The sequence below is a fragment of the Taeniopygia guttata genome, chromosome 1 (assembly GCF_048771995.1).
Source record: "Taeniopygia guttata chromosome 1, bTaeGut7.mat, whole genome shotgun sequence".
Classification (NCBI taxonomy): Eukaryota; Metazoa; Chordata; class Aves; order Passeriformes; family Estrildidae; genus Taeniopygia; species Taeniopygia guttata.
The window spans coordinates 94,798,326-94,808,634 of record NC_133024.1 but is presented as its reverse complement, the minus strand read 5'-3'; the positions used below and the strand labels follow the sequence as shown (position 1 = coordinate 94,808,634).

The following is a 10,309-nucleotide window of genomic DNA, read 5'->3' as shown; positions in this document are numbered from 1 at the left end:
CAGCACCTGTCAGCATTAGTACACGCTTGTTGACATAAAATAAAGCTTATTTAGCTCTGTTGTTCATTCAGTGTGGAAGGGCCTTTTAATGAAAATATATGATAAATAACAAATGATTCACCAAACTATCTTTCTGTTTGGTTTATGCATTTAGAAGTCAGTTTGCAGATACCGTTCATAATAGTTTTCTTTAAGTATATGTCTAAAAATCTCTTTCAGCAGAATTATAGCCACTACAGGTAGTCTCAGGATGACACTATTGATTTCTAGTCAAATAGCATAAGCCCCAGCATAATTTGATGGGAGGTATGTCAAAGTGTCAAGGAGGCACTGTGATTTTGATATTAAAAAAAATGGTTGAGAGGCATTGTGAATACAGATGGATTTGGTGACTTCTGAATGACAAAATCTTGAACATTTTTCCTGCCGCATGATTGTATTCTGTAATGTTAAAAGATGTTTTTTGCCTGAGATTCTTTAATTTTAGACTTCATTGCAGATGCATGTATGCTGCAAAAGTAGAAGTTTAATTAAAGTGCAAAAGATTATCTATGTGATAAATTCCAACTTTACTTTTCTGATCTTGTCTTTGTGTGTTTGTCTATGGAAGTAAAGGTAAAGGAAGTAGAAGATGAGGGTGAGAGGGAGAGGAGGCAGAGGTAGAGAGAAGAAGAAAGAAAAAAGTTAGGAAAGGAGAATTCGAAGGAAAGTGAGGGGAATGTAAAGTGTGTTATGCATGATGGAGGGCGATGGGAAATTTTGAAATTTCCGAAACCCACTGCTGAAGAAAGAGGTAGCAAATAGAGTTTTAAATGTCTGTGTCATTTGTCTGTGCAGTGTAATACAGGTAGGCATAATGTTTTGAACTGTCTTTTTATGTTTTCCATCTTTCTCTGCAATAATAAAACTGGAAAAGCATTAACAAATTTTTCAAATTCAGTTAGGTTTGGAGTCTTATTTTTCATTAAAGATTTATCCGGCTTTTAGAATTTGGCTTTCAAAGAATGGTAGGGTCAGAATTTGGCATGTCTTAAGACAAGCTTCTCCTTTTCAGTGCAAGGGGTTTTATGAGGGTGACTTGCCAGAGCTACTCAGAAGGTGGCAAAAAAATTCCTGAAAGTTGACTTTTGAAGAAATGTGCACTTCCCATAATTTCAGTTCACCTCTTTATCCTCTGTCCATCACCTTTTTCGGTGTAATGTTATTGTCATTAGTTATAAATAATGTCAAGGATTATTTGTTAATTTTATATTAATAGTTCTTGTCTTCTTGATTATCACCACAACCGCCCTAGAATTTTCTGAGCCCTGCTACTGCCTTATTTAGTTGACAGCCTGCCCCCAGCTTGGTTCTTTTATTACTGATAGCAGTTGTGATATGAGAGGTACATGGTTCACAGTGGCAACAAATGTAAACAGAAAGCAAATAGACCTGTCTGGGAAACCTCAAAAATAACACACAGCTAACCAAAGAAACCACAACGTTGGTTGCCTTAAATGAGGCATTTTCCTTTGATCTTTGCACTAAGTTAATTGTTTTTATGGTTGGCAGGACAGGTTCTTTTAAAAAGCCAGGGAGAAGAATGGCTCTTTTCCTAAGTGGCAGCATTGGTTTTGTGGATACTTCATCATAATGAGTAACATCACAAAGGCTTTCATTGTGTCATGTGGCAGAATACTATTGTAAGGGGAATTGTTATTTTTCTTAACACCTATATAATATCTGCTCTACTTTATCTATTAGCTCTTTTATCTTTTTTATTGAAGATGTTTAGTTATCAGTTATAAGCTGTAATATTTTTGAAAAATACCACAGCAAATTAATCTTCTGTTTCTCCTTTTTAGCAAGAACTGTTTCAGACACAGATGCCCTCAAAGATTTGTACCTCTGCTGCATAATTTGCATAATGGATATTTCCTGTGAGGCTGCTGTTTGTTCAGTAAGGCACTTCAGGGTAAATTCTGATTGTAGAGGAACTAAAGAAACCAGAGAGAGATATTACTGCTTTATTTTAATGTCAAAGTGAATCAGTGTATGTGGCTTTTTGTGTCTCCACAGAGATCTAAGCCAGGAATCAACAACTTTCCTGCTCACTGCTGGACCTCACCCTGTGCTCAGGTTTAGTGTGGCAATCCTGACTTGTTTCAAAACCACCAACAAAACTGAACGGGCACTCCCAGGGACAATAAAACCCTGGCTGAGTTATTGTTACCCACCTCTAGGTCTGGAGGATGGATTACCTCAATATTTAGTTTTGTGGGATGATTTCACTGTTTTGTCACCTCTCGCTTTCTGTGTAGCTGAAAGCCAGCTTTGGTCTTGCAGATGACCTCAGTTCAGGAGTGAGAATAAAATAGGCTAATGCCAGGAAAGGAGCTGCTCCCCAGGAAGCTCTGGGCGTGTACCCCAGGGCCTGCGTGTTGCTTACAATGCCAGAGCATGTAAGCACAGGGCCTCACTGAAAAAAATAGTGACAGTGCCTGGCCTGAAAAAAGATGGAGACATTTGGAAATGTTTCAGAAATTGGATATTACAAAACATTTTAATTTAGACACATATATTATCTATGTTTATTTATATATATATAGAGTTGTATTTAGATGCATATATTTATATTTTTGGTTTGAATATTTATGTTTCATACTATTGAAGGAAAATATTCAGGAAGATTCAATGCTACTTTGGTTCTGACTTTATTTTGCTTGAATTGAGTGCACAGTTTCTCCTTCTTTATCCACACTTAGCATAACTATCCAAATGAATGTAAAATACAGAATGGTGTGTGGAGAATTTAAAAGGTGATGCAAAAGTCCTAACTGAATGCCTAAAATACCTGGATGTAGATTGAACATTTCTATATATTTTAGAGTTAGAATTAATTGCAATTTATCTGCTTGACATTTTCTCAGTCAGTTTTATTAATGTATTTTCACTTTGAGTAAGATGCATTAGCCTTCTTATAAATGTGCTGGTTCTGAAATGCAGTGTTAGTAGAAGCTACCATCCAGGGCTCCCTCTTAATTACTTACTAACTAGCTAACTTTCTAATCTATTTACTTAGTTACTTATTTTAGTTTAAAACTTCACAGACTTTAAATAATGGGCTTTGTATTATGCTATCACCAAAAGTACCAAATCCCCCAGCTGACAAGTGGCTAAAAATATGGGTGCAAGAATCAAACTTCCTTTTCTGGTGGTTTGCAGTCTAGGTAGTACAGTGTATACATCTATTTATTTTGCTATGTCATTCAAAAAAATGGCTTGGCTATTAAGTACTATGATTTTCAGCAGATATTTTTCTGTTATTTTCTTCTTCCCATTTATCATAATATATAGAGACATAATTAGTTTTATAAAATACTGAATATATAATATAAATATGAGACTTTGGATATGTGGTTTCTATAAAAAAGCTTGTTAATTTTGCTGGCTGTACCAGTATGGCTTTAACATATATCATACCTGCACACAAGGTAACTTATTTTTGTCTTTGCTGCTTCAGTTCAGCAAGTGCAAAACTATTACATGTGCAGCAGTTTTGTTCCGCAATTAAATGTCTTTAACAATATTTCCCCCACAGCTCCATTCTGTCTACCAAGTGTGATGTGCTTTTTATACACGTATAGGGCTGAGCAGCTGTTTCTGTGGGGAAGTTCCATTAGACCATAATAATCTCTAGTTAATTGCACAGCAAATATTTATTTCTCACACATCACGTTAATGAAAAAAGTTCAGTGAAAGACCACATCAGCTTGGCAAACAACACCGATCAAGCTATATAAGCCTCTAAAGGCATTCTTGGCAGAAATCCTGTATCTTGAAGAATTGTGTACCCTTGGGAATACTGTCATCATTTAATTACTAGATGATAATGTTGTTGCAGGTTTATTTATTGTTGTTTTGTTTTTTCACCTAGAAGAACAATAACAAAAAAATTGTTTTCTGTGTTTACTAATGTGCCATGCCATGGCTACAACAGTATAACTGAAGAATGATAATTTTCAAGCTTCCAAACCCCCCATTTAATCTTAATATTCAATAAGATTAATAATTTATTTGTATTCAATATTCCTAGATTCAATATTCCTATATTCAATATTCCTACTCCTCTTCATATATAAACATGAAAGGAAGTGTAAAAATCAGCTTTCAAATTCCCCACTTTGATTACTCTACAATAAAGACAGCCTGTTTCTTGTCTAAGAGCAACATGGATGTTTTTCATATATCTGTAACAATGATATTTTCTCATCCCACACATGTCTCTGTATTCCCTTCCCACTAATGCTAATATTCCCTGTGCTGTGTTGTGTGAGAAGGCAATCACATTATTTGCAACTTTTTGTAGCAACAAAGGACGATGGTGCATGAAGTCATAAAATCTTTTTAAGCAGAGGAAGCAGAAAGCCTAAATTGTTCTGACTGTTGAAGTTCATTTTGATGCTCTAAAATTTATACCATTTTTTTAAACATTATTTTCTGATAACCTCATGAATATTTATTTTTGCTTGCACAAGCTTTGCTTTTTATGCAATCTACTTCTTCTGAAGCTGACCCAAAAGAAGGTGCATTGAGTTTGCATGACTTATAACAACTCATAGTCTTTCCACAGAGATTCAACTTAAATAACTAGGAATTAATTTACATTTTAATTAATAGAATTTAATATCAATTACCTGGACTGACTAGCCCTGTTTATTGAAACCTGGAGGAAAACAATGACATGCTGTTGCTTTGCTTTCTTTTCTTCTTATATGCCTTTATCCAAAGGTGATTCGCTTGTTATTTATCATGTGAAGCACACATAGAACTCTGTCCATGAATGTGAAAAATTTACTCTAAGTTCTTCCTGGCTGTAAATAAAAAGGTAACCACTTTCACTAAGAGATATGGTCATTATAAATTAGAAGAGAAACCCTTGGAAATGCAAAATTCTTTTAAAAAAATCTGAATTTTGTCTGAAATGTGAATAAGAAATGTCTTCTGAAAATAGATGAGTTATAATTTTCAAATCTTGTAGTGTGGAAGGATTTGGATAAGTTAGGACTTCATATCTCTTGTCCATGGATAAGATAGTTTATTTAGAAATGAGAACTAACTACAAAGAATTTCTAAATAAAATTTTTTAAATCTTATTGTTACATGAAATTTTAAGAAAGAAATATTTCTCATTTAATCCCAAAACATTTTTGTACTGAAAAATTCAATTAATAGAATAGATTTTAAAAAGCATATAAAAATAACACTTAAAACTCTACTATATATGTATATATATATATATATGTATGTATGTATATACTTACTGTATCTAATTTTTTGCTATTTAAATACTGTCACGCTGCAGAGATGTAATGTGAAGCAGTCCATTTTAAAGGTGCTGATTCCAGTAGTAATTATCCTTGAATATGTTATTAGTTATCAAATTGCCAAATGCTTTGTTAACGATTCATTTTGGGGGCACACACCAAGCAGAATAAAACCAAATAGAATTTTCTATATTTCTAAAAAAACCACCAAAAGCCCAACAACAAAAACCACTCAGAAATATAACAGGTATCATGGTATCTTTCCCAATTTTACCTTGAAATAAGTGATAGAAATACACAGTCCAAAATATAGTACCCTGTAGCATATGGAATAATCTGTACCTAAAATGGCCTTTCTGTGATATAGATATTATTGCAGAATGTGATAAGGAAGCGTGCTGTGAAATTTTCACCTGGTTTCCTTCTGGAATGCCTTGCTTTGCTTTTGCTAAGGATTAGAGTGACTGTCCAAAACTCTTATAGAGTTAAATCTTACTATTACACAATTGAATATTCTATCGGTAAGGAAGAAAGATGTAGCATTTAAAGTTTGATGGCAATCAGTAAGTACAAAACCAAAATATATATCATGCCTCAGTAAAGAAAAAGGAATTCTTGAAAATGTCCCCACTTCTCTATTTCCCTCCTTTCCACTCATATGTATTACCTATGCTATCTGATGTTAAGGGGAAATATTTGTGAGAGATGATGTCCTGGTTAAGTCAGATCTGTGAAAACAAAAAATGGACATGCAAACAAACAAAAAACCCCAGCACATGAAATAAAAGCAATCTGTGAAGTCAACTTAGAGTGAATCAGAATATCTACATTGTGAGAAGCTTGCCAGTGGCATTGAACAACCCTGTAGACTGCTCATTAGTACCAACAGAGAACCACTGTTTGTCTCCTTTGTGTGTTTTAGAAACTATTATACTGTAATCTTGAAAGCAGAAAATTCTCAACTGGCTAAAACTCTTTCGTATCAAACATTGCAATAGAACTGTGTATTTGCTAGGGTGTATGAATAAAAAAGATCAGAGGCTGCAGAGGGAGAAAGAGATAGGGAAAAGCGGAGGAGAGAGAGAAAAGAAAAAATGAGCAATTTTTCAATGGGAAGGGTATGGAGAGGTTTTGTACAGAAAATTATTTCACACTCACCAGTTCTGATTAAAACCTGCTCAGTTTGCATTCACTGCTTCTGCTCTGGTTCCAGAATAAATAAATACTGAGATTTTTGGGTGGCACTGAAACCCCTGTCCAGGACTCCAGGCTGTGAGGAAAATCAATGAATGGAAAGAGAGCTGAAAGCAAGCAGTGGGATTTGGAGTAGCTTCAGTGAGAAGTCCTTCCAGACATTTTCTCTTGGGCTTGTTATCCTCCTATTTTTAAATTACTGGAATAGATCTTTGCATACGTCTACTCAGTGAAAGAGCAGAAAATTTATCTGCTAACATCAATCCTTGCTGTCTTAGTGTACCAACAGAGATCTCATAAATAATTTTGTAAAGTCCATCCTCTTTTCATAGTTTTTAGTTTGAAGTGGTCCTTGTCTAGTGCCAGTTAACAGAGCTAAATCCTTCACTAACCAAACTCTAACACCATTGAAGAACAAGAACAATGAAATAATTGCCAAGTTTTTATTGAAAAACTATATCCAAATTGCCACAATTCTTAAATCCCCAGGCAATCCCATTTTAGTCCCTGAAAGACATTTTCCCCTTGTTTTTCAGTTTGCCTTACAAAATACATCTCAATTTTAAGACTTCAATTCAGTAGGTAAGTGAATATAGAAAATTTATCGCTTCATTGTTTTGTCTCAGTCATTCTCAGTCACACAATGTCTGAAACTCAAATGCAGATCTCCTGCAATTACAGTTTCCTCCTTATCTGTTTCATAAAAGAAATTCAACCGTGCAGCATGCTTGTTGAACAGTTTTCTATTTTTCAAGTGACACAAAGAAAAATACAGTTATTATGCTTGTTTCTTAGACATGTTCAAAACCTGAACTGAAACACCTTCCTACTCAGAGGGACAGGTATTTCATTTTCTACTATCAGGTATGTACTGAATACAAATTTTTTAAGTTCCCTTACAAAGAATTTTGCATGGTATGGAAGAACACTTTTGTCATAAAACTTTAAGAAAACTGACAGGTTTCTCACTGACTTAGTCAGTAGAAGTATTTCCTCTGCTTTCAAAAAGACTAGGACTTAAGCCTTAATTTCCAGTCAGTTTTTATATGTATAAATTTTTAGTATTTAGAAAATGGTAAAGACTTTTGAAAAAAATCTAACAAAGTTCTTAACTTAGTGAAATTTAAATATTCTGAAGCTTTGTATTCTCTCTCTTTTTGTGTATTGTTTTATTGTTTTTGGTTTTGCTTTTGATTTTTTTTTTTTAGTTTTAAAACATTAGCACTTCAGTTTCTCTACATGCTGAATGAGTAACTGCTGAGAATGAGAAGTTATATCTTATAGATCTCTTTAGTTCATAAACTGAAGTTCAGCAAATGTGAGGTCTTTCTGCACTTTTCTATCATCATGCATTTAAGCTTTCTTTTCTTATTTTTAAATAAAGTTAGAAGCTGTGTTCTGAACTTGACATCTGCAATGCAAAATATAAGATGTGAAAAAGAAAAGTAGCACAGGATTAAAAGCAACAACAAAAAATACAAATAAAAACAAAAGAAAACTCTTTGAAGATACAGAAATATTTTAGGAAACATAAACTTTACTCCTAACTTGGATACAATTTAGAGATATAGCAGGAAATAGTTCTTTGTCTTTTTTCAAAGTTAATAAAGGTCTACATTAATTTTTACATGTTAAGGGAAACTTGCATATGTAATTTTCTCTTCTCTGTCCATTACCTCCATTTTGAGTATAATAATTTGCACTGCAACTGAAACTATACAGTCAAGAATGTCTCTGTATTACATTGTATATTTGAATTTGTTTAGAAAATAAAAACCCATTAAATTAATAATATAACTTTCATGTAGTTTTTCTATTAATATATCCTTTGTGTTCATTGAAATTTATTTTATGTGTGTGTGTTGGTGTTTATCTGATGAGATTATGATACTGAAAAGCAGAGGGAAGAGCTAATAGTGATTTAAAAGGTGATCTGTCTCAAAGAAAAACAATTCAATTTGTTTTAAAATTTGTTTAAATTAAGATTTAACAAGCCACATAGTCACGGACTTGTGAATTTCAAGGTGTTTACTTATCTTCCCTCTTGACAGGATCCATTTATAGTGGTATCAACATTTCCATGGCATAAAGGGAAGAAGGTTACCAGTGTTTTAGTATCCTTTTGAAAGACAAGGAAGACATGGACCAGAAAAAATAACTTTAAACCCTGGTTTACTTCAGCTGGCACAGAATCTTTTAAATTTTGCAAAAAGCATTTAAGTAGTACCATGGAAAATACACTGCTGTTACTATTAGAGTAGCAGTCTATTTGGGCTTTGTTGTTCAAATTTTGCAGTGAGCTGAGATCAAAGCTTTTAATATGATGCAGAAAGATGTGAGTTAGATTAGAACCCAGTCAGATATGGTCTCCTATAGGGACAGTTATGCCACAGACTTACCTGGATTGGTAGATATCAGAATATGAAAAGCAACATTATTATTTCTGATTATTAAGGTTGGTGAAATATGATTAGTTGTAATAATTAAGTCTCCCTGTGTTAATTTTAAAACTGAGACTACTTTTGTGCAGAAAATGAATGAATGCTGGAAGAATTATGCCAGTTTGGGCCTAACACTGGAAAAGACAAAGGAAATTAACAGGTAAACATAAAATGTTCCTTTACACATTCCTTCTTTATCAAGAGGTGGTACAATTAAATAGGTGATAAAATTAAATAGGTTTTCAAATATTTCCTTGTTCCTGTGGAGGTCAAAAAATCCATCCTGGTGGATCTATTATGTGAAAAGATTGAACCTTTGCTTTGGTACAAATATCCGAAGGACAATAGGCTTCTATTTTTGAAATGCCCAATTTAATATTTTCAGGGACTCTCTGGTCTCAGCCTTATCTTCCATGAACCCACTTAATGGAGGCCTCCTAGGAAAAAGTAGAACAGACTATAGTTATTAAATATATTTCCAGTATCACCATTAAAGATATTTTCTGCTAATTATGTAACATCTGTCAAAAGACTTTTTATACTTGGCCACTTCTCTTCCCTGTATATCATGTCATTCTTTCTTTTTTTTTCTCTTTTCCAAAAATATTCTTGCCCTTGGTTTCCCTATTGCACTCTTTTATATATATATAAATATATAAAAATATATATATATAATTTGTCTGCAATATAACTTCAAGATTTATTTTCTCTTGCGTTTTTACATGCAGGAATAAATATATCAAATATACACAAATTATATTAATCATCTTACATTTTGAACTACATTCTGGAATTTATATACAGAAACAAGATGAAAAGAAAAAATCTCAGAGAATGGAGCCAATATATCTTTATATTTTACAGGGGGGACAGGTAATTCAGTATAAATCTGTGCAAATATAAAATATTAATCCCATAAAGTACAAGAAAGCGGTATTCTGTATGCTCTAAAGAGGCTTTTTTTTAAATGTTATGTAATAAATGATTTAGGAAACAAAACAAAAAAAAATCTATAAATTGGCAGAGCTACATTTAATTAGTCCTTCTTTTTCATTTCGCTGCAGTAGCCCTTTGACTTTAAAATGGTTTGATGATATATTTCCTTGCTTTCCAAAGCAATGCAGTTCACAAACACACAGCATGTAAGTACTCTGAGACTCCTGAGAGTCTACAGGAAACTTTTTTTTTTGACAGAGGAAACGTGACTAGTAGGAAATTAGTTTGGAAAACAGCTGTGGCTCCTAATATTTAAAGAACTTTCACACTTATTTAGGTCGAACTCTTTCCCAGCCACAAAGATCTGAAGTATCTTCCACATTACATTACAGGAAATATTTTGATAAAGGGCCTGTCTTATGTCATATTTTG

The 10,309-nt window shown here is 33.3% G+C and overlaps 1 long non-coding RNA gene across 1 annotated transcript; it reads left to right on the top strand.

Moving 5' to 3' along the window:
• Positions 1 to 910: 910 nt before the first annotated feature.
• Positions 911 to 8,347, top strand: LOC121470409 (uncharacterized). The gene is made up of 2 exons (XR_005981334.2): positions 911 to 7,082; positions 7,296 to 8,347. It is a non-coding gene; the product is annotated as an uncharacterized lncRNA (long non-coding RNA).
• Positions 8,348 to 10,309: the final 1,962 nt, after the last annotated feature.